This window comes from Mauremys reevesii, linkage group 1 (assembly GCF_016161935.1).
Source record: "Mauremys reevesii isolate NIE-2019 linkage group 1, ASM1616193v1, whole genome shotgun sequence".
Taxonomy (NCBI): domain Eukaryota; kingdom Metazoa; phylum Chordata; order Testudines; family Geoemydidae; genus Mauremys; species Mauremys reevesii.
Genome location: NC_052623.1, coordinates 242,273,944 through 242,298,080, shown reverse-complemented (window position 1 = coordinate 242,298,080; position 24,137 = coordinate 242,273,944). Strand labels below are relative to the sequence as shown.

General features: G+C 40.7%; 1 protein-coding gene across 49 annotated transcripts in view; it reads left to right on the top strand.

The window, feature by feature from the left end:
* The window catches only part of SOX5 (SRY-box transcription factor 5), an 862,257-nt gene that overhangs the window by 600,245 nt on the left and 237,875 nt on the right, over positions 1-24,137 (top strand). Inside the window, exon 1 of one of the 49 annotated variants that reach the window (XM_039544080.1) lies at positions 8,140-8,168. The exons of the other annotated variants lie outside the window; for them this stretch is intronic. The gene's annotated coding sequence lies outside the window, so the exon portion shown is untranslated. Of the gene's footprint in view, positions 1-8,139; positions 8,169-24,137 lie in introns of those variants that run through there. 49 annotated transcript variants of the gene reach the window in all.

Here is a 24,137-nt window from a genome sequence, read left to right as displayed (position 1 = left end):
CTTGTCGAATGGCCCTGGAAGACTAAACAGGTGTTATCTACTTTTGATTTCAGTGCATTTAAATTAATCCTGTCAGCTCAGCTGTTAAAACAACTGTCATCTCCAGCTGTTAGTAATTTTCGACTGGGCACTTTTACAGGTTGCCAAGTTCTGAGCCTGCATTGTGAATCTCTCTCTCTCTCAAAGCGCTATAGTAACAAATTTTTTTTTAAGGGGGACTTGCACTGCAGTGTTTTTATATCAATTTCTGTTTATTATATATTTGAAATAATAATATCTCAAAACCCAGCATCATCATGCCAGGCTTTGGCATAAAGAACTAAACCATGTGTGAAGTGCAATGCATATCAATCTTCTGTGGGTTTGTTGCAGCCTCTCTATGCATTTTAAATTTGAATGAGAGATGAGTCAACCTGAAGGGTTAGGGAGGAGTGAAAGGGGGCTCAAATTTTATTGCCAAAAATAATACTTGCTTCTTGGAGGCACTTGTTTCTTTCTGTTGCAGCTAAATATGCAAGTTATTTTGATAGTTAGCAGGAGGAATCCAGCAGTAAAAATAAGATGTACCTTTAAAATGTTAGATTGATTATATGTATTGCGGTATTAGGAACCGTATGAAAATAAATACATAAATTGGATACGTGTTATTGATTTCAATAGGTGTCATCTGATATGACATTTCCTATTGAGTCAGACGCTTCTATACAACTACTGCTAATGTACATCAGACATCACTATTGGTTTGCAGAGATCCAAATTATAACAGTGTAGAGCTTCTGTGACTTAAAGCCTACAGATTTTCAGCTGGTGTAAACTGACATAGCTCCATTAACTTGGAAATTTACAGGTCCTACCCAAGCAATTTGAGATCATTCTTTTGGGGTTGCTTTATGGGTTATTGTAAAAGGGTATATTTTAAATAAAAAACATCAAGTAACATTAGGTAATATTTTTTGTGGGAAAACTGGAAATTACTTTGTGTTTCCGATTCCCAATAAAAGGGATTCTTGTTTTATACCGTCTACCTAGTAGACAAACACAATCACTGCTTCTGTATTATCCTGCAACAAAGTAGAGACTTCAAGGTGGATGCTTTGTTTCTTTAGGTTTCTGTTATCCTTTAGTTTTGTATTTGTAAAGGAAGCCACAACTAAGGTAGAAAATCCCTCAAAGGAATTCTAATGTTTTTCTCTTTCCTCCTCTAGAAAGATCTCTCACACACATAGAAACACTCAATCTTAGATGAAGATTGGTGTTTTGTTTTGTTTTTTAAATCTATAGTAATTTCATTGAAGATAAAAATCAGAGTAATAACAAATATCTGACAGTGAAATACCATCATCAAACAGAGCAGGCCAGATTCTGATCTCATTTCCACCCACATACATCTTTAATATTTCTGCTGAATGAAACCATCAGTGTAACTAATATCAGTTTGGTCTACTGCTTCTTTAAGTCAAAGGTTTACATTTCAATCAAGTTAGGTGCCAGTGATTCTCCCCTGTCACTCAGAGAAAACACCCATCTGAGCAAAATGTGGTCTCTCCCTCTCCCCTGTCCCATGCATTGGTATAGAGCACCCTGCACATTCAGACATTTATTCCTCTTCTAGGATTAGATTGAGAGTTTGTGATCTGCCCAGAGTAAGGGGCAAGATGATGTGGTGCTGCCACTGGAGCACTCTAGGAGAGAGATTGTGACTCAAGGAATCTCCTGGTCTCCCCATTGCCCTGGGTAGTAAATAAGTTGTTCCAGGTTTATACCTAATATAGCGTACACTCCATGACACACCATCATAGTTATGCCACCGACAAGCACGGTGGATCAAAGTTCTGTGTACATACAGCTCTACTTTTTTTGGCAAATACCTTTACAATACAACATTGTAGCTATACTAGCAGTAGTTTAATTCATAGGCACCTATATAGGTAGATAGTATGGCTATACAGTAATGTCACAATTAGTGAAGATTTGTACTCTTCATTAAATTCCTATATGTTCACTTTCTTGAATCTGTGAATGAGCCACTGAGAATACTTTTCTTTCTACATCTTTAGTTTAGCTATGATTTGAATGAGTGCATGAAGCAGGTTCCTGATCCTTACTAAACAAATATGGGGGTGATACTAAACGTGTCCTTTCCTCAGACATTTGTATCAGTGAGGACGCACAAACGAACCTAGAAATGTTCTTCACAAAGTATGTGTATATTTATCCTGGGAATTTGGATTCTTTCTGAATATTTAGAACTAAATTCTTCCCTTAGATAAGATACATAACTCCTACTGGTATTAGTGGGAGCTGTGCTTGCATATCTTAGGCCATCGTATGTGCCATCATATACATGATCCAGGGACGCATACTTGTACTGCATGCATGGTCTGATGAATATGGGAGTTACAGAAGCATGCCAGACATATATTAGTAGATAGCCTAACATAAGTTGTATTAAAAGGAAATTAGAATCAGAATTTAATCAATAAAATATTAATTTAAAATTCTGATTCAGTAGGAGCTTCTATCAAGCAAAAATGTCATCAGATCAAAGCAAGTCCATCTGGTAAAAATATTGCTTTTTAAAGAATAAACTCAAATGATCAGAACTTCAAAGGAAAAAAAGAAAAGGAAAGACATTATGTGAACTTAGTTTCTACCCATATGCAAACATTCGGCTTTAAGAGGATTAAAAATAAAATTGTTTCTGATCCAGTTTTATTTGGTCATTTATAGTACACACTTTATGGTTAAATTGCTTAAATCTTCATTGGACCCTGGGGTGAAGGTGTCTTGTTGTCAGATCCTACTGTTTGCAGCTTAAGGATTTATCAGGAAAGGTTTATGTTCTGTAGTTCTAGTGCACGGGATCCCCCACTTAATTGCTTGTAAAACAGCTAAACTTTGAAGCCAGCCTTGATTACAGTCCCTGAAGTGGAATGCTGCTTCTTCACTCCCTCCACACCCTCATCCTGCTCCCACCACCATCCACACCAGAATTGCCCTTTGACTCTTGGTTCCTACAACAAACTGTCACAATCTCTTTACTCTAGAATACTGTTAGGGGCACAGCATTTCTTAAATCAAATTTAGATGGTTGTCTGCTTAACACTGATTTATATTTTTCTGCCTGTCATTTCTGTTCTGCAAGTCCCCTTTCCTTGCAAATATAGGATTTGATTCTCCTCTCACTTTAATCAGAAGTAACTTCAGTGCACCTAGTGGATTTACACTGGTGTAAAATTGAAGTAAGTGCAACTGAATCAGGACTATTGTCTTCAACACATAGATGTGTGTCCACATAGTTTGTTCAAATCCAAATGGAACTCCAAATCTCTTGAAGTTTTTGTATGACTTAAAAAAGCTCCCATTAATCTTCTTTACCTATGTGCAGTAAAACTCTGTTAATTCACATTAAGGATCCATTATAAATTGCTAGATTATGAGAATTTACAGGTGAGCAAATAAATCCAATTTTTTTCAGCTGCCCCCTATGCAGTTCATGGGCTGAAATAAAACCTTTGACTCAAACACACCCAAATTTGGGGGTATTCAAAATCTAGATCTGAATTTTGCAACTCAGGTCAATCTTTAAATTTAATTGACTTTGCATTTTAGAAGGACAGTAGTTTCAGCCAGCTGAATTATGTTTGACAATCCAAAGGTGTAAGAGATATCTATCTATCTATTCTATTATCTCTCAGTAGATAGACAGAGCACACACACAAAGGGTCAGGTATATTTAGGGGCTCTGGAATGCTACAGCCTTACCAGCAGAATCTGTGAGCGCACACACATCCAGGATGCTGAATTTTTAAAATCCACCACAGGACTTACTACTACCCTGCTGCAGAACATGGCACAAGAGTGCCCTAGAATTCTAGGGATCTTGGGAGGGGTGGGGGATCCACTTATTGAGTATCCCCTCATGGCCAGGGGTCACTTTGCAGGCACCCAGCCCCTATTAGCCCCCTCTAGCAGGCCTTTTAAGAACTCTTCACAGTCTCTCTTGTGGGTAACAGTGCCCCCACCCCAGGGCTGGTTTAATGACAAAAATGGTTCAAACAATCCTCAGAGAGCTCCCAAAATAAAGTCCATAACCAAAACACAGACGTTGATACTCATCCCTGGTTCTTCTGCCACACATGGAGCTCTTTCTCTGTCAGAATCTGCTTAACCTGAAGCCAGCAGTCCCAGCCCTTTCCAGCTAGAGCTCAAGCACTGGCTTCCTTTCCCTCTCAGGCTGTATGCTGCAGCTTCCTGCTGCTCTTTATAAGGAAGTCCCCGACTTACCCAGGTGTGCCTACTTAGTAATCAGGGTTGGCTAGTCTCTGCGCTCCAGCCCTTAAGGGGCAAGCCACCCTGTAACAGGGCTGCACTGCTCAGAATGGTGTTTGCCTGTTCATCCATTTATTGGTTGTTACTTTACTACAACCTGTAGAATGAGGTTCATCTGAAAGCTTGTTTTGAGAAGAAAGATCACTCTACCACTTCTTCACAGCATTCAGAAAGGGATAAATTGATGATAATGCAAAACAGGCTCTTCTCAGTAGATGGATGGCAACCAGTAGATGGATGGCAGAAGGTTGTGGGGGGTTCTTTGTTTTTGAGGGGCAGGCTTCCTCATTATTCCTGGCTGTGAGCTATAGTATAGCTGAGTCTTAACTGCTTCTAACTATATTTTAATCTAAATTGCTTCCTTGTGATTTTATCAACTCCCAATTAAATATTTAAAATAAACAATGAAAGTGCCTGTCTGCCATGATTTTTCTTGGGTGTATTTCTTGGTGTTGAGGGAAGAGAGGTTTTTTGTAATGTTTTCTGTTCGTTGGGAGCAAGGAAATTTCATATTCTGTTTTGATGTGGAGATGTTCCTCAACTGGTACTGAGGAGGAAGGAATACTCCTTTTCTGGACTTGTACACTCTGCCTTGCTTTTTCTTTTCCTCGATGAATCCTCTTCATCTTACAGTTCTATATCTTGTCTTTCCCCTCCTCCACCTTCTTTTTTCCCTTCTTCCATTTGTTCTGTTGAAGGCACTCATTAGCATCTGTTAACTAATGTTGACCAGTATGACCAAGCCTCTCCAAAGTGAACAACAGAAATGAAAAGAGCTCAATAATAGTGAAAATCAAAATTTGCTATCAACAGGACAGGATTACAGTAAAGGAACTATAGTGTGGATAGAGTTTAGAATAGTGCTAGGCTCTTAATTAAACGTTTCAGTTGGATGAGATGTTAAATCCAGTTTCCTGTCTGCTCTGCTCGGGTTTCATAATCTAACTCTAATCTAATCTATTTGCATTTCTAAATCTCATCTCACTGTTGTATTTTATCTACACAGGAAAGCTATACTAAACCCAGGTGTGGATTTAAATTGATAGTTATATTGGTATAATCCCTATGTGGAAACTCATATTCTGGTGTTAGAGGGCCTTTTTTAGTGTAATTTGTTGCTTGGGAAGAGGTTTAAACTCAACTGAAAAAAGCCACTCTTCTGCCAAAATAACAGTGTCTACATGAGGGCTTATACTGGTATAACTATTTTGATTTAACTATACTGGTATGATTATCCCATTATAACTGGTGAAATTTTCCTGTTAGACAAGCCCCCTAAAACTTTGTCTCCTACTAACTAATGTCTACAGTACTATCTTTTGACCCAGGAGTCCCAAAGCTTATTTTAATAGTTGTAAGGTTGTTGAATGGTACCATTGTGGTTTATTTCCAAGAAGAGAGGGGAAAATAGATGCCATTGTACTTTTCATAAAAACAAGTGTTTGCCTTGGTATCCTTGGCTAAAAATTCCCTGGTTTTCACTGTTGTGCAATATGATTCATGCCAGTTGGATGCTTTCCTCCTCCCTAGAGGGGCAACATGTCGATGTTATGTGTGTATATATATTTTCTGAGACCCTTTCAGAGGCGTGCTCCTTTGTGAATGGAAAATAATGTCATTTTTCACTGCTTTTAAGAAAGGACCTTAAATAAGAGATTTGAGGGCTGCACAGGATGGATGGGGTGTGTTTCAAACACAATGGCCAGTGATAAATATTTTTTGTGTGTGTGTGTGTGATGGAGCTAAAATAAATTGAACTCTATTTCTATTTTTCCATGTGTATGCATGAAACCTAAGATAAAGAAGTGCTACATTAGAGAGGTTTCTTTAACGTGGCATATTAAATTGTAAATTCATTGAGGCAGGGTCCGTGTTTACTTTGTGTTTCCTACACCATCGTACAAAACATTGACATTTAACAAGCAATAATTATAATTATAAAATGAATTCAGCTTATGTAATGTAGATTTTACTCCCTCTTGAGTCCCTTCAAAATTCCAGCTTTTTCAGTTCTGTTTGGAACTTAAGTTCCCTGTGCAGTTGACCAGATAAAGAAGGTTTCACATTCAATGCTAGTTGTCTATTAAATCACATTTTATTGGCAAACAATTAAAATAGAAAAGATCATTAGAAATAAACACATATAGTTAATTACTATAAAAAGTGTGACTAGGTGGGTACAAAGCTTATATTACCAAGTATGGAAATATTACCTACTTCTTGGTAAACAAATTCTCAGATCCTAAAAGCTGTTTGTTTGTTTTTTCAGTCTGTCAGCTCAGAGTTTAAAAATCTGAGCTTGTTTGTAGAAGATATATCTATCTACATCAGAAATATCTATATTTCAGTTTAGGTTAAATCAGTTAGAATCAGGTTTAAATTGTAATAAGAGTGTCTACAGAGCTTTTTGCACTGGTTTAACTAAATTGTTTTAAAAGGTGATTTAAGTTAAACTGATGGAACTTTTGTGTTTAGACAGGCCACAGTGTGGTCATGTATCAGAGAAAACCCTATAGAAAGAGTCCCCTTTCCTTTGATGCAAGGCTTTACCCAACTTCGTAAACCATTTTGGAGCGATGACATTGTTCTTTATACACAATAATTCAATTTGTTTCTTGCTTTTACAGAACCAATGTGATTAGGTTAGCTCTCTCATGTGAAACTGATTTCCTTTCCCTATGTTGGCCTTTGTTAACTTCTCATCTCTTCCTATTTAAATGCTTATGTGGATATGGGTGTGCATTTCGAGAGAGTTTTCCCTCAGCTCTACCGAAAGTTGTAGCTGTGGGGGGTGTGACCAGTGTGTTCCCATAAACTCTCTAGCCTGTTGATTCCCTTCAGTGCTTTTCAGGAATGCCAATAGAGAGAAGCCTCTTGTGAACAGGAGGCTTCACTTGTAAAGCACATTGTGGATGTGTGGATGAAATATAGGAACTCAGCTAAGGGTGTTCCCCAAATGCTTAAAGTCCACGGACTGTACTCAGAAACTCACCACTTTTTTTGGGTTTGACTGGTAACAGAGATTAACAATAGCATAACAATTTTCACCAGAAGCCCTCTTTCCAAACTTGGTTGGTTCTTTACTTCAGAACTTCTGTGCCTTCACTCTAGATCCTCTCTCTCCTCCCCTCCTCCATTATACTGAAGTGAAGTAAAATAATGAATCAGCTGCTTCAGTGATTCAACATAACTCACTTAACCCTTTCTCAGCATGATCAATATCTGTTTAACAGACTGTGTTGTTTCAGGCAAAAACTGCCAGCCTTATGCCTCTCTCTCTTATAGCTGATAGCTTGACTGTTATATATGGTAACTAGAGAGACAGGGTGGGCGAGGTAATATCTTTTATTGGACAGCCTTCTGTTGGTGAGAGAGACAAACTTTCTAGTTTACACACAGCTCTTCTGAAGAGCTCTGTGTAAGCTCAAAAGCTTGTCTGTCTCACCAACAGAAGTTGTTCTGATAAAAGATATTACCTCACCCACCTTGTATCTCTAATATCCTGGAACCAATATGGTTGCAACAACACTACATATATCATCACTAGACCTCTAAACAGTTAACTCATCCTAGATTTACATGGCTGGGACAAATTGTATCAGGCAGACTAGACAGTATCAGCCATGAGGAAAAGAAAGATCCTGAAACTGTTTAAAAATTGGTGTACTGTGCTGTGCCATGACACTTCATTGTGATGTGATGAAACAGCGTTGTGATGCAAACATCTTGACTTATGAGTTTAGCCTGCAGGGAAAACGCTGAACAAGTGCACCAAACCTCCCTACCTCTAAAATGATACTTTCATGAAAGGAGAAACCACACTTCTCAAAGCCAAGGTAACTGGCTGGGAACCAGGGTACTGCTCACCAGCAATACAAAAACAAGTAGATCAGCTTTGTTCTCATTCTGGGAGATACAGGAAGACAATGTGGGATGTAGGTTGCATTGTATAGTCAATATAGTGCTTGTCTACACTTAAACATTAATTTGGATTAAGGTAGTGTGTGCATTTAAAGAGCGCAAAAGCTGAATAAGAGTGTCCACACATGGAGTTATTCGGGAATACTTATTCTGGAATAGTTACTCCAGAATAACTATGGCTTGGTCTACATTGGGGGTGAGAGGGAATCGACCTAAGATATGCAACTTCAGCTACGAGAATAACGTAGCTGAAGTCGATGTATCTTAGGTCGACTTACCTCGTGTCCTCACAGCACGGGGTTGACTGCCGCCGCTCCCCTATCGACTCTGCTTCTGCCTCTTGCCATGGTGGAGTACAGGAGTCGATGGCAGAGCCCACCGATCCAGCGGGTAGTGTAGACATATCCTACATGTGTAGACAAGCACTATGGGTTAAACTTTGGTTGCCCTTGTCTAAGAGGGACCGCTTCTTTTTTCTTTTCTTTTTTCTGAGCCATATAGTGACCCAAAAAGCAGGTGAACATGAATGTTGACAGATAAAATCTCACTGAGTTGGTGGCTTCATTCTAGTTCATGGTGCAGTGGTATCCTCCTTAATTAAAAACAAAACAATTCCATGTACTTGGCACTAAATGGAAGCCTTGTTGGCAAACTCAGCACAGAAGCCAAGGATTAAATGAGTTAGGAAAGCTGTGCTACTCTCCCTCATCTTGAAGTGCTCTCTTCAGGTCAGGGTTGATGCTTGTGGCTGCATTGTTGTTTCCTGGACTGTACCCATTTTGTTGATCAATAGAGGACTTTAGTCATTGGTACTTTCAATTTGACATCCTTTGGCACCAAATTATTTAAATAATAATAGCAAACATAATTAATTAAGTAAATACATCTCTCTATGGGACTGATCCAAAGCTTGTTAAAACAATGGGTAGACTCCCATTGACCTCAGTGAGCTTTGTATCAGAACCTCTGACTCTTTCCTGTTGTAACTTGCTTATGTTTTGTGAGCTGCCCCGTTAGCACTAGAGCCTTTTATATTCCTTCTTTCCTTTGACTTGAGCTTTGTCTGCATTAGAGTTTTAGTTGCTGCTGGTGTAGCTGCACCAGTGCAAACCCCTAGTGTAGAAGAGCTACACTAACATAAACTGTGGTTAAAAACCCATTATAGGCAAACTCTTGTATTTGCCCTGTTGCTGAGCTTGGAAGACTTCTTGATGATGATAAGAAGTAATAATTATAATATTGCTCATAGTTTTCTGTAGTTTGACCAGTTTCAGTTTTGAGGCAATTTCTGGTTTGCTTAGAAAAATACATAAATATAAATAATTTGCCAGGCAAGACCTTGAGCAAGAAAGCTTTGAATGGAATGGCAGTGTGTAGTTTGAGTTGTAAATAACATAGATTAATTGTGGCTTAAAAGGATTCAGCCAAAGTGAGTTGTAGTTAAAAGGATTTGGTGGACCATTGGGTACAGATAGGTAACAGTTTGGAGGTTGCAAGGTTTCCTTTAATGTGGCTATGCACAGGCTGTATGTCAGACAGCGACAGACTATTTAATTACACCCTCCTTCCTAGTGCTCTTGTCTCAGACTCCAGACATTTTTTGTTTGTTTATTAGTTAAACACCACCTCTGCAATTTAAATGCTGAAGAAATCCTTTCTCCAAAAATGCTTTCAGGCAGGGAAAACTTCAGTCCAGTGACATGTCACAAATAGTTAGATTCCCCTCTCCCCCCAAGCTGTTTTACTCAAGTATGGCCACTGTAGATCCATTGTGCAGCACTGGAAAGTCACAACTGTGTGTACACTGAGGGTCATAGTCTCATCTGTTGGATGCCTGGCTGTAGGAAATTTCCTTAAACTAATTAGCTTTATCCTACTTGTCTGGACAGTTTAAATAACTCACATTACTGCTCGCATCACAAAAAAACACAATAATAAATGGTGCTGATTGGCATCCTTATTGGCAGTCGCACCAGTGAGTCCAAGGATTAAATGGGCAACTTCTTGTCTTTGGAGGCAATCCCTTCATTCAAGTTAAAATACAAGCATACTAGTTAGGCAGAGTGAGGAAGCCATATTGCCTTTACTGTACCTGCTGTGTGGGTAGAGAACCTCAGTTCCAGAAGTGTCACCTTTTACCGACACTAAATTTGCCTAACTATAAAAAGTTAGAGACCACCACCAACAGCAGCAACAAAAATGTGTATGAAGCTGCTTTCCCTGCCACATAGATTTAATGCACTCTGATGAGCATTGTCACTCACTCAGAAATTCTCTGGAGAGACCTGATTTGCCATAGGTCTGCTCCATAACTTGAAAGCCTAAACTGCAGGACAATTAAAGAGCACTGCATTCTTCTGGTGCTGTTATATCTCCAAACTGTGATGTTATGTCAATATATGATGACATTGCATTCTAACGCAAGGCAGACACAATATCATTTTGCATACCCATAGCATTTCCACATGAAGGTACGAACACCACAATGAAGTGTTTCTCCTCTTCCCTTCCCCACGATGGGAAACTGTCCAATTTCAAATAACGTTTTTCAGATAACCTGATGGGTAACATTTTCAAAAACACCTAGATGTTGATGACTTATTTTAAAAAGTGGTGTAGGTACATAGGAGCCTATGTCCCATTGACATTCATTGAGACTTAGGTGACAAAGTGCCTAAGTCACTTTTGAAAATAGATTGAATCCCTATATCACTTAGGTATTTGTGAAATTTTTCTTATTTTAAGAAAATCTTTATGCTGCGTGACCCTATTTCATTTACATTGTGCCAAGGTGAGAGAAGTATGGGGGAAAGTAACATGAGAATAATCTTTATTTAAAAAAAAAATTGGCAGTATTCTAGAACAATGATTCAAAACACTATAATAAGCCAGTTGTAATATTTTTCACTATTCTGGCATAATGCAGTATTTTGCATTGGATTCACATCCCTCCAAGCTATTGCAAAAGTTTATATTGAGACACAGGTCTCTCACCTGGCCTCTATATTAGTATTGTTTTTTACATGTCTTACAGAAGTGCCTAGAGGCCCCAGCTAAGATGAGGGTCCTTCTGTGGTAGGTATGAACGCATAGTAAGAGCAGTCTCTGCCCCCAAAGAGCTTGCGGTTTAAATAGACAAGGGGTGGGAAGGGAAACAGAGCACTGAAGAGACTTGTCTAAAGTCACACGGCAGAATAGGGATCTGAACCCAACTCACTCCAGGGCCCTGCCCAATGGAACACGCTGGATTTTTGGATCTGGATTTGAACTTAGCAGGTCAGGCCCATTTCTAATTAAGATCTAATGTGGCAGTGTGTGTTATTGTGTGGGTGTATATTGTCACATGTATACTAGGGGCATAACTCAATGCTATACTAATTAACCAACTTTTCCTGAGAGGTGACAAAACAAAGCTCTGGTATTTTTATGTATACTCAAGTTCTATGAGAAATGTGAGAAATCTTGACATATTAATTATTTAAAAAGGAAACTGTCTTCTAACGGTGGGCCACATTGTACCCCATAAACTCTGATTAATGTCCATGGGAGTCAACTCATGGAACAGGAATTGAATAGTGATCTCATAGGTTAAAATAGCTTGTGCCCAATTCTGTCCTTATGTATACTAGTGCAACCCCATTTGAGTCAGTGGGATTGAATAGATGTACCTGAGGCCAGAATTTCCCCCAGTTACTAATATTTAAAGACAGGCTGGTAACCCTTTGTATGTGATTTCTCTCTCACTTTTTTGGTTTGTTTCTTTTACTTCAGTAAATGATGGTGAAAACCTCTGTGAAAACCATGGTTTGCTTTAAATTCTAAAAACTCATACTTTATAAATATTCAACATTTTTACAAGGGTGGCTTCTTAAAATATCATAGTGTGGCGTTTCACACCACCCAGAGTAATTCAAGCTGGTTCAGTAGTTTCCATTATAAATCCTGTTTTTGTGGTTTAATGTTAACTTGGCTATAAAAATTCACTTTGAGCTGGAAGTTGGCATATGAGTTTTTATCCCTTAAAGTAGTTTGTTAATTCTTTTCTTTGGTTTTCATCCATAAATAATGGTGTGAATGGTTATTTTTGGTTGGTTTGTTTTAATTTTTACTATTATTATTTTATAATATAGGTTAGCTGGTTTGCAAATATAAGTCGTGGCCCCGCAAATGCTCAGACCCCAGTTTTGAAAATCATAACAATGCAGGACAGCACTGGGCATGACACATGTAGTTTTTGATTTCCTGGAACATGCCTGACCAGAAGAATCTGGTCACAACCCAGTCAGGGATCGTCTCCTGCCCCAAGTGTCCTGTGCACTGTATCGAACGAGCAAGTCGTACGGCTTCCCTTCAGTATCTTTTTGGCATGAATCTCTGTACCTTACCTCTTCGGTTTGGAGGTCCCATTACAGGCGATATACCTGTTCTATCTTAAGTTCAAAATGGGGCCATTGTTTTAGCAGCTGAGGGTCAATCACTTCACCATTGGCCATTGCCTGCTGGTTATAGGCCCAGCTTAGCATCAGGTCATTTCTTTCTTCTCTTACAAAATCTACATCTCTTGCCAGGAGCTCTATGTCTAGAAGATGTGTGATCTCATTGCCCTTCAGGGAAAGGAGAGAGTCTCTCAACTCACTCATAGACTCACAGACTTTAAGGTCAGAAAGGACCATCATGATCATCTAGTCTGACCTCCTGCACATTACAGGCCACGGAACTGTGCCCACCCACTCCTGCAATAGACCCCCTAACCTCTGGCTGAGTTACTGAAGTGCTCAAATCATGGTTTAAAAACATCAAGTTACGAGAATCCACCATTTATACTAGTTTAATCCTGCAAGTGACCCATGCTGCAGAGGAAGATGAAAAAACCTCAGGGTCTCTGCCAGTCTTCTCTAGGGTCCTCTGATTCACCTAACCCCACCAGTTCTTTGTTCCCAAGGATTCTTGGGCCTCTGAAGTCAGGGTAGTCTCCTCGAGTGGGTGATTGCCTCCCTCTCTTGACTTTCCCAAAGTATCTACAATCTCCAACCAGAATGACTGAGTATGTGAAGGTAGATGTTAATGCCACAAAGAGGTTTTCTCTATGTTTTCCCACTGGCAGTTGTATTTCCCTGGTGGGATACATGCAGTGTTGTTGTAGCTGTGTTGATCCCAGGATACTAGAGAGACAAAGTGGGTGAGGTAATATCTTTTGATGGAGACATTGGTGAGAGAGACAAGCTTTTGAGCTACAGAGTTCTTCTTCAGGTCTGGGAAGGTACTCAGAGCATCATAGCTAAATACAAGGTGGAACAGATTGTTTATCATGGGTAGTTATTATATGTTCTATGGACCATTCAAGGTGGAGTGGCCCGTTAACATCTTGGCAGTCACAGGACAAAAAATGGGGGGTTAGTGAGTTACAGATTGTTGTAATAAGCCATAAGTCCAGTGTTTCTGTTCAGTCCATGATTTTTAGAGTCTAGCAGAGTTATGAATTTGAGCTTCTAGGCTCGTCTTTTGAAAGTGTTGTGCCAGGTTTCCTTTGAGGATGAGGACTGATACGTCAGATGTAGAGAGATTGCTTTGTGATAGCATGTTTTTGTCTTCTATCAATTTCCTCCGTGAATTCATTTGAGAGCATAGTTTCACCCACGTAGTTGTTATTGGAGCATTAGTGCACTGGATGAGGTATTCCACCTGTAGGCACATGTAGGATCCATGGATCTTGAAAGGTGCATTGTGAGAGGTGTTGATCATTGTAGCAGTGGAGATATGCCTACTGGTTTTGCATCTGTTGTTCTGGTACGATCTGGTGCTATTTTGAGTAGGTGTGTCCTGGTCTGTGAGGAACTTGTCTCTGATGATGAGGTTGGAGGGTTGCTTAAAGGCCAGAAGTGGGGGCTCAGGAAAGATTTATTTCAAGACAAGGGTCCCCATTGAGCATGGGTTGTCACTGTTTGATGATAGTCCATATGGGCTCCGTATAGGATGTTAGGTGACAACTAGGGGTGTACAGTCAGAAGGGGTTTTATTTCTGTATTGAAGGTTTTTTGGGGATATTTGGGTAGCTCATTCTCAGCCAAAGGAAGCTGCGGGGAAAAGATTTATTTTATATAGATATATATAAAATGTTTGGAACCATGGATTTGCCATATTAGTTCAGATCAGTGGCCTTTTAAACCTCTGGCAGTGGCTAATACCTGATGAGGAGGTGGAAGATCTTGCATCAAAGAAGAATGTGAAAAAAGAAAACAAACCAGTGTACCTAGTTAAATGTATACCGTACATCACATCAATGGGAAGAATTCCTACCCATCATTGCAGGCAATCAGCTTATGCCTGAAGCATAAGTCTTGATCACTTTTATGCTAGCACCCATAACTTCAAACATTATTATTGGTCATAAAATTACCCACCCTCTGTGGAAATCCAACCAGCCATAATATTTGATTCTGTAACTTTAAAAAAAATAAAAATAAGGTTGCAGTGCAGAACAACCCAACGAAAATCTAAAGACGAAATCCATATTTAAATTTAGGAATTGCACCTATAAATGCACATATACTGCATTTGAGTGATTTTGCTGTTTGTGTTTATAAGACAGCTTAATATCTGCATGTCAAGTTTGACTTTGAATTTGCTCACTTTTGGTGGTTTATGTGTAATCACCAACATAACATTAACATTGCTTAAACATGTTGTTGTATGCTTTAATATCGTATACATTTTGTTCTGACAATCAAATGTGAGGTTGAGTGTGATGAGACTAGAGGGTAATATCTCATTCAAGCGCATTTTTTGTTATCATTGAAAACTATGGTAATGTATTTGATTATTCTTATCTGTACTTCTATGTATGTGGTTATCTTTTTTTATTTTCATCCTCATACATATCTATAGTGCTGTCTAGATCTGGAAGATTTGATTTGTTGGATGCGTTGAAAGAATAGAAAAACTGATTTTGTGTTGTATTATATTTTTCTGCAATCTTCTTGTAGACCTTGAAATTGAAGCTGACATATTTGTAAATATGATTTTCTTCCTTGCATCTTTTGAAAGTTGATTTTCTCTGTAGGTAAATTAATCTGTGGTTCTAACAGTGACTTTGGCAAAATCAACACAGTAGGATATCGATACAAGAATCCTTCAGAGCCCTGGGTTAATAATAATTCCAGTGTAGTCTTTTGTGTGAATCTATCAAGCGGCTAATTGTATTTAATGTAATTAGCCAAGAATGAGTTTTGCATAGGAATATGGAGCAACCCTCATAGAGGGCTAAGTATTTTGGTGGAGTGAGGTGAGTGAAGAGATACTAATTCTATTCCTGATATGTGAGTTAAAATGGTCAGCTGTTTGTTTTTCTGTAGCAGTGTTGAGTCAGTTGTAAAACTGGGCAGAATAATTCCAGTGTGCAGAGCCACAGATGAATTTTGAGTAATAATGACTCTTTCAGAATAACTTTTTCTTACTGAAAGCTGAAGCTTTGTTTGCTCTGTGTGGATATTAAAAACCCAATTGTAGTTGTTGTAATAGAGAAAATTTGACACAGTGTCCTCCTTGGGCAGAATTTCCCCTTACCTATTGCTGTTCAGCATGCTGCATGTCAACTGGCTTCAGCATTCTTCCCCAGAGGGTGTGTGTGTGTGTGTATACAGAGAGAGAGAAAGTTGGTGAAGCAGTATGAAAAGCAGTATATACTTGTAAATGTGCTTTAGTTTCCCACTCTGTAAAATAGGGATAACAATACCTACCTTCCAGGGATGTTGTTGGGATTAATTTGTTCATATTCATTACACACTCTGAGTTGGCATAAAAGGGAAAAGTATTCTTATTAATGATACATACATTATATTATTATATGGGTGTATGCAGATGCTGGCCAGATGAGCAGTGTGGATTTCTTCTGAAAATGGAATAGTACATGCTTAAGACTATACATTCCATTTATTTTCAAGAGACTTAATAATTCACAATGGTGTGCCTCCACACTGCCGTAGATTAGGCCATACATGACTAGTTGCTACTTGTGTCATAATAGAGCAGACAGGCAGTAGGTTAATGGCTGTCTTAATTGTAGGATAGGGCAATATATATTTGAAAACTTTAACTCCACCCAGGCCACATTTTTACAAGCACGCTGGTACTAGTGAGTTATGTTACAGAATCTTGAGTCATTGGGGTTAGTCTTTGGAAGGCAGTCTTATTACATTAGACACTTAGATACCATACCGGTAATTTACAGTCAGATTCTATAGAGAATGCTGAAATAGGGCTGTTCCGGTCAAATCCATTTAGGAGAGCTGCTATTTCAGTTTTAGACTATGAATACTGTGATACTCACAAATCTGGAAATGTTTTCATGAAAATTATTGCAAAATGGAAAATTTTCACTTATCTTCATCAACAAAATTTAAAACTCTGAAATTTTTGACCAGCTGTACTCACTATCCATGCAAAATAGCCACCATTTAAGTCTTAGAACACAAATACGTAATGGTAAATATACTGACTACGGAGAGATTGTTCTATTCAGTCTCCCCGCCGATGCAGTCTCCCCTTCAAAAAGTGTAACCCCATGCTCCATACATGCACACCACCAAATAATTAACCCTCCTGAAGCCTCAAACGTTCCCTAATCCCCTTTCACTTTCCAAATACATTGACAATCTAACCACCCACCCCACACACACCAGACGCTATACCCTCCCTCAGTTCACCTCTCCTCTGGAAAGTACTTCCTGCTGCTGATTCCTACTATTTGGGAAGCCCTCTCTTAGTCCCCCTTGTAAGCATCCTTCCCAGCTGCTGTATCCTCTTGCTACCCGCTCCTCCCCAACAGCCTGGTTCTGACTTTCCTTCACATCTTCAAATCTTATCACTATTCCTCCCCCTGACAAATTCCCTGTTCCTATCTATTCCACAATACAAGTGTCTGGTCCCAGCCTCTCTCCCTCCCTCTCGCTAACCCTCTCTACCATTAATCCTCTCTGTATCACCACCTCTACCAAACAAGCATCCTAAACACTCCAGACTTCTCAGGTAGCTTGCATATTCTTTGAGAGGCAAGGAAAGTGTCTTCATCTTTCTTGGAAAAGCATCTAGCTAGCACTTGGTTGGTGATACCACAATAAACATAACAGAAGATGATGATAACAGCCATTCCACCCTGGTACCAAGTACAGTACAACTCAGAACCAGTGTTCTCCAGGTTATGCCACTTTGAATAAGGATTTTCTTTTGCAAATGGCAACTAATCCTTTCACTACAATCTCATAAATATCTTGCTATAATTTAAAATCTGAGTGTAATATTTGTATCATTTTTCTATTTTTTATTAGCATACAAAAGTGCTAATTTATGGAAGGGTCTGTGATTGATCAGTAGATAGAAGGCAGTGGCTTATTTCTTAAATAAATAAATATTGCATTTTATCACACAGTAATGTGTTCCCTCTGTTAATTGCTTTAAATTGCTATGTTAGCTTTAGGTGTTCCCAGTGAGGGGGATAATGATGAGTGTGATGATCTTACTTTCAGATACTGATGTTTATCAGCTGCAGAAAATGTGCATTGAAGCACATTCTGCCCTTGCATTCACACATATAGCTCCCACTGAACCAAATTCATCCTAGTGTAAATTGAATGCAGTTACACCAGGGATGAATTTGGCCTTAAACATCAGTGCATGCATCTGAGAGAAATTTTGTCCACAGATGTCCGTTTTTAATGCATGGCCTCAAAAGTCCATTTGAACTTGTGTTTAGATAAAGGCAAGATGTGCAGCAACAAATCTGAGGTTGTGGTGGTGAAGCCAAAGTCTCTTTATTAAATAAATAAACCCAGTAATGTTTGAGATTGTTGTTTAAGCAGTGGTGGTTTAGGAACTGTTCTCAGCAATGGTAATCCTAGCAATTTTAGTCAACCAACTAGTATCTGTACACAACATGGAAGAGAAAAAAAACCATCAAGGCATCAGATATAGTTTTGAGATTCCAGAGGGTTTTTATAAACAGCAATGATTAAAATATGTATTTTAAAAATATCTCACCACTGTGTATGTTCTCATAACTTGTAAATTATAGTCTAAGAACACTGCACTCATCTACTCTGCCCCGACAAAACTTTTTATTGTCATTCAGTAAAAATGTGATTTTTTTTCATAGGGTCCATCAAGAGTTGGACACCTAAGTCCAATGAAAATTCCTGTGAAAATGGAAGTTTAAACTAACAAGTAATCATACTGTTCTACTAAGAGCAATGTTTTCCTTCTTGTTCCTGTATTTTCATTACTTGCCCTACCTGGGAGACTAAGCATTTCAGTCGGGGCTGTTAAAGGTTGGCAAAATTAAAAGCAATAGAAAACAGGGAGGTGTAATGGGATGGATTAGGCAACTTCAATAACACGGATCATACCAGCACCCTGTATAATACATAATATTTTTGATTGTTTAGTGCTTGTAATAATAAAGTAACAGTTACTGGTCAGGTTTGTCAAGCCTCAGTGGTCTGACAAGGTTTCCTCACTGGTGTTAATGTGGGGAAAAATTAGAAGCTATGCTTAAAGAGCCAGATCTTCTACACCAGTGGTTCTTAACCTTTACTGCAGCCTGCACCCCTTTGGTTATCAAAATATGTTCTCGCACCTCTTATCAAAAATCGTTGAAGTACCGATAGGTCAGTTCTTTAAACCTAGATATATTTTTTGCTTGTATATTACAGTAATCGTTAAAAAATGTATACTGTTAATAAATACCTAGGTTTGATGAAACAAAGTAGTTGTACTTACATGCCTGTGCTTAATTTGTGTTTTTGATGATTTACCTTCTAAAAAAATCTGGCATGCCTCACACTCCAGAAAGGGCATCTTGCACCCCAGGTTAAGAACCACTGCTCTACACTGATCTCATAGCATTTATTATTCTTGGTTTGTTTGTTTGTTTGTTTGTTTGTTTAAGGTGTCCTGTATACAGTGGAACCCCATTTTACCCACCCCCCAGATACTCATCCTCACTGGGCTTCTTCTGAGAAGTCAGCAAACCATTTCTGAATAGAGCAATGTATTGGTTTCAGTGTGGGGGCAGCTTGTGGAAACTAGTGTTACAATGCTGATGAAACCCCTGATTCCTTAATTTGGTGGGAGTGGGCACCAAGTGGTTGTGTGTTCCTGATTTGTTTGACTAAAACACCAGTGTTAATTTCTTGAGCTGTTGAAGCATGAAATTTAAGTAGAGAAGAGATGTATGTTTATATGCATGGTGGAAGGATTGGGGATGGATGACCCATAATTGAGTGTAGATGCATAGGCATGCACAGCACATTTCATTAGGGTGTGCACCCAGGGAATTGTATTTTTTTTTTAAAGTGAACATCATAAAGGTTGGGGTACAGGAGGAAGTGCGGGATGTGGGAGGGGGTGCGGTGTGCAGGAAGGGGCTCAGGGCAAGGGATTGGGGCAGAGGAGGGGTGTGGGATGTATGAGGGGGCTCAGGCAAGGAGGTTGTGGTGCAGGAGGGGTGCGGAGTGCAGGAGTGGGCTCAGGGCAGGGGGTTGTGGTGCAGGAGGGGTGCGGAGTGCAGGAGTGGGCTCAGGACAGGGGGTTGGGGTGCAGGGTGCAGCAGGGGGCTCAGGGCAGGGAGTTGGGGTGCAGGGTGCAGCAGGGGGCTCAGGGCAGGGAGTTGGAGTGCAGGAGGGGTGCAGCAGGGGGAGCAGGATAGGGAGTTGGGGTGAAGGAGGGGTGCAGCAGGGGGAGCAGGATAGGGAGTTGGGGTGAAGGAAGGGTGCGGCAGGGGGCTCAGGGCAGGGAGTTGGGGTGAAAGAGGGGTGTGGTGGGGGCTCAGGAAGGGGGGAGTTGGGGTGCAGGAGGGGTGCGAGATGCAGACAGGGGGCTCAGGGCAGGGAGTTGGGGCGCGGGGTGCAGGAGGGGTTTGGGCTCCGGCCTGGCGCCGCTTACCTGCAGCGGCGTGCTCCCTGCCTGCCTGCTCTGGTACCAGGCCGCACCGCTCACTACGTCCCTGCGCAGCCCTGGGGGGGCCCACAGGGCTCCATGCACTGCCCTTGCCATGCCTCCAGGTACCTCCTCTGAAGCTCCCATTGGCTGCGGTTCCCCGTTCCCGGCCAATGGGAGCTGTGGGGGGGCGGTGCCTGGAGCAACGCATGGAGCCCTCTGCTCCCACCCCTCCTGGGTCCCAGGGATGTGGTGCCATGGCGGCCACTTATGAGAGCGGCGCGGGGCCTGCAGCACCAAGGAGGCAAGTCCCGTGGGCCGGATCCAAAGCCCTGAGGGGTCAGATCCGGCCCGCGAGCATTAGGGTGTTCCTGGGCACACCTGGCACACCCCGTGCGCATGCCTATGTGTAGATGTGAAAGTGTGATACTAAAGATCTGTGTACACTGCAATCTGGAGGTGATTACTGTCTCTGTAGGTCTACATATACTAGCTTTAATCTAGCTAATGCCGCTAAAAATATCAATGAAGATCTATCAGTTTGGGCTTCAGCCTGGGCTATACAGGCCCACCCAGAATCCTGGGTATGTACTCACATTCCTAGCCCATCCCGGGATCTGTGCTGCCACATCTTCACTACAATTTTTAGCTGCACTATCTAGTGTAAAACTGGCACAGGTATGTCTACACAAGCTTCAACCACACCTCTGACTGCAGTGTAGACATATCCTAAAAGGAGGATGCAGGGGGGAAGATTCTAGCGCCAACAGTTTGCTATATCAGTTTGCCATAGTCATAGCACCGATTTATCTCCTCTTTTTAGGCTGATGCTCCTACTGTGTAGCATTGCTAGTATGCACACCTATGTGTTCTTTAGAAGAATAGCATCCATGCTACCTTTCAGTATTCTACAATAATGATCTAAAACATTACAACCTGCAACAGCGTCGCTACAGCCTTTGCTATAGAAGAATGTTGGTGGGAGGAGGAGTTTGTTTTAAAATATGGATGTGGGGAGGAATACCAGAATTATTTAGAAATCTGTTTTATTTTGAGGCTGAATCCACACACTAGTAGGATGATGATGGCTAGTCTTATAGAATTCACATATTCATTACCCTCTCCGTTCACCTTGGTATATAGTGAAGCTGGTGGCAAGACACATTTTTGAATTGTCTGGAATCCTCAGATTTCTTTATCACTTTCTGTCTGGCTTCAGGCCTGGGTATGGCATGGAAATTGCACTAGTCTTGTTGGTTGGTGATCTCTTTTCTAGTGTGGACAGTATCCAGACATGACAGCAGCCTTTGAACCTGTTTCCAGGAGGTTTTGCTTGATTGCCAGTGGTGTCTTTTTGAGGTGTCTTTTTCACCCGCCATGAGGAATGCTGCAGAAAGTTCTGCTTTGTTACCCTCAGGGGCGGCTCCAGGCCCCAACACGCCAAGCGCGTGCTTGGGGCGGAATGCCGCGGGGGGCGCTCTGCCGGTCGCCGGGAGGGCAGCAGGCAGGCAGCCTTCGGCTGCGTGTCTGCAGAGGGTCCACTAGTCCTCTGGCTCCGGTGGACCTCCCACAGCCGCGGGACCAGCGGACCCTCCGCAGGCATGCCTGCGGGAGGTCCACCGAAGCCGCAGGACCAGTGGACCCTGCAGGCACGCCTGCGGGAGGTCCACTGGGGCCGCAGGACCGGCGACCTGCAGAGCACCCCCCACAGCATGCCGCCGTGCTTGGGGCGGCGAAATGTCTAGAGCCGCCCCTGGTTACCCTTCCTGTTCAAAGTGCATAAGAAGTCACTTAGGAGATGGACAATTCCAGCTGTGGTGTGGGTCATCAAAAAACAAAACAAAGAACCCAACACCTGTGACTAGATGTATCTCTAGGTCTTATTTTCTTTAGTTCTGAAAATGTCGTCTCTTTGCTTTCTTGTCTGTAGCCACATGTGAGATATGGTTGTGAGGAAAAAAAAATCTGAAACTTAATTCAGGTGAGACAGAGGTGATATTAGTGGACTTGGAAAGGATCTTAGGGAGTGAGAAGGGTGATTTTAGAACCCTTATTGTGAGAGGTTTTTCTATTCTTTCTGCAAGAAGTTCATAATTTGGGGAGTGCTTCTGATTCATTACCTGCTCCAGGAGTTTCATAGGGCATCAGTGGGCAAAACTGCATTTTTCCATCTGCGTCTGGTTGGATGACTGAAGCATTTCCTCTCAGATCTGGACCCCACCAGTAATCCTTGTCACAGTGATTTATAGATGAGATTACTACTATAAATTCTACATGGGGCTACACTTGGAAACCACTAAGAAGATAATCACAGTTGCAGAATGCATCTGCTTTCCTGTTTGATAGAATTAGCCATAGGGAACATACCGGCCTTATTTTTTGACACCTGCCCTGATTTCTTGTTTACCTCCAGGTGCAACTCAAGATATTGACTTTGACCCATAGAGCACTCAATGTTTTAGCCCCTGGACCAGGACTCAGGAGATCCGGATTCTATTTCCAGCTTTCTCATGGCCTTCTGGGTGACCTTGGGCAAATCACTTCTTCTCTCTGTGCCACAAGTTCCCCATTTGTAAGATGGGGTAATAATGCTGACCTCCCTTGTAAAATGCTTTGAGTTGTACTGATGAAAAACACCATATAAGATATAGGCATTATTATTTCTCCTCCATAAACTGCCTCATCAGTCTAAGCAACTGGGGCCCTCACAGTAACAGCTCTAGATTTAATTGTCTAGGAGCTGCTAACAGGGCATTCTCATGTGTGGATTTCACTTCCCCAAACTGCTCCAACTGAGTCTGAGTTTGTTGATATTTAAGGTAGGATACAAGGTTTTTCTCATGGCCATTTATGTGAGACTGGTGATGGGAGGGTTGATGTTAGCTTACTTGGGGCTTTTTAGGGGTGTGTTTAAATACTGAGCCAGACTCTTAGTTGGTATAAAGCATCATAGCTCTGTTGATATTAGTGATTTACACTGGTTGATGATGTGGCCCTGGTTACTTTTTAATTATGTACAAGCATGTTTAGAAGTCTAATTGGGAACATTGTAAATATCAAATACTAAATAAACTCTTGTTACATAGTGTAGTAGAAAATGATGTGTCACTAATTATGTTAATTGAAAAGTCACCAATAAATCCCACACTAGGTGTTGTTATCCTTTCTGTTTATACAAACACTTGCTTAATATACTCTATCCATGGTCATCTGCTTAAGATTTCTTGGTATTCCAGCTTTCTCCCTCTCCCCATCAAGGACAGATAATATTGAAAGCAAAAGGCCTGCCACTGGCTTTAATGAGCTTTGAATAAGGTCTTAGAGGAATGCCCCCAAAACCCTGCAGGGACGTCACTTGGGGCTGTCATATCACTCTCATCCCTACAAAACCCACTTTGTATAAACAGTATTTCCCTATGTACTTTAACTGGCCCTAATTAAGTGTTCTTTTTTTGTTTGGTTGGTTGAGCTCGTAACATAGCCTTGCTTTACAAAACACTCTATGGTGCAGTGTTGTTTTTTTAGTTGTCAATATTAGAACACACAGTTCAATAAAGCAAAGCTAAATATACCGCACTTAATGGGTTAGAATTTTTAAAATGTATTAAAAATAAAAATATGTGACCGTAGAGCCTCAAAACTGTGTCTTTGCAGTGGAATTGCTATTTTTCCCTTGTTTTTATCATCTGAAGTACTTTTTTTTATTTTAAATGATGGGTAGAGAGGAATGGCTCAAAGGCCTAGAAACTAGGAGAAACAAGTTACAGAAGTACAGCAGATACACCGATTAATAAGAATGGGTCCCCAAAATTCAGAAGGACTTTGAGTGGAATTGGAACCAGAAGAAAAGTAGACCATATAGGGAAATAGAAAACATACTATGGAAGTCCTGCATCTTCTTTTTTTTCTCCTTTCTCCCAGGTAGAAGCTGGTGCTGTAGTTTTTAACAATCAGCC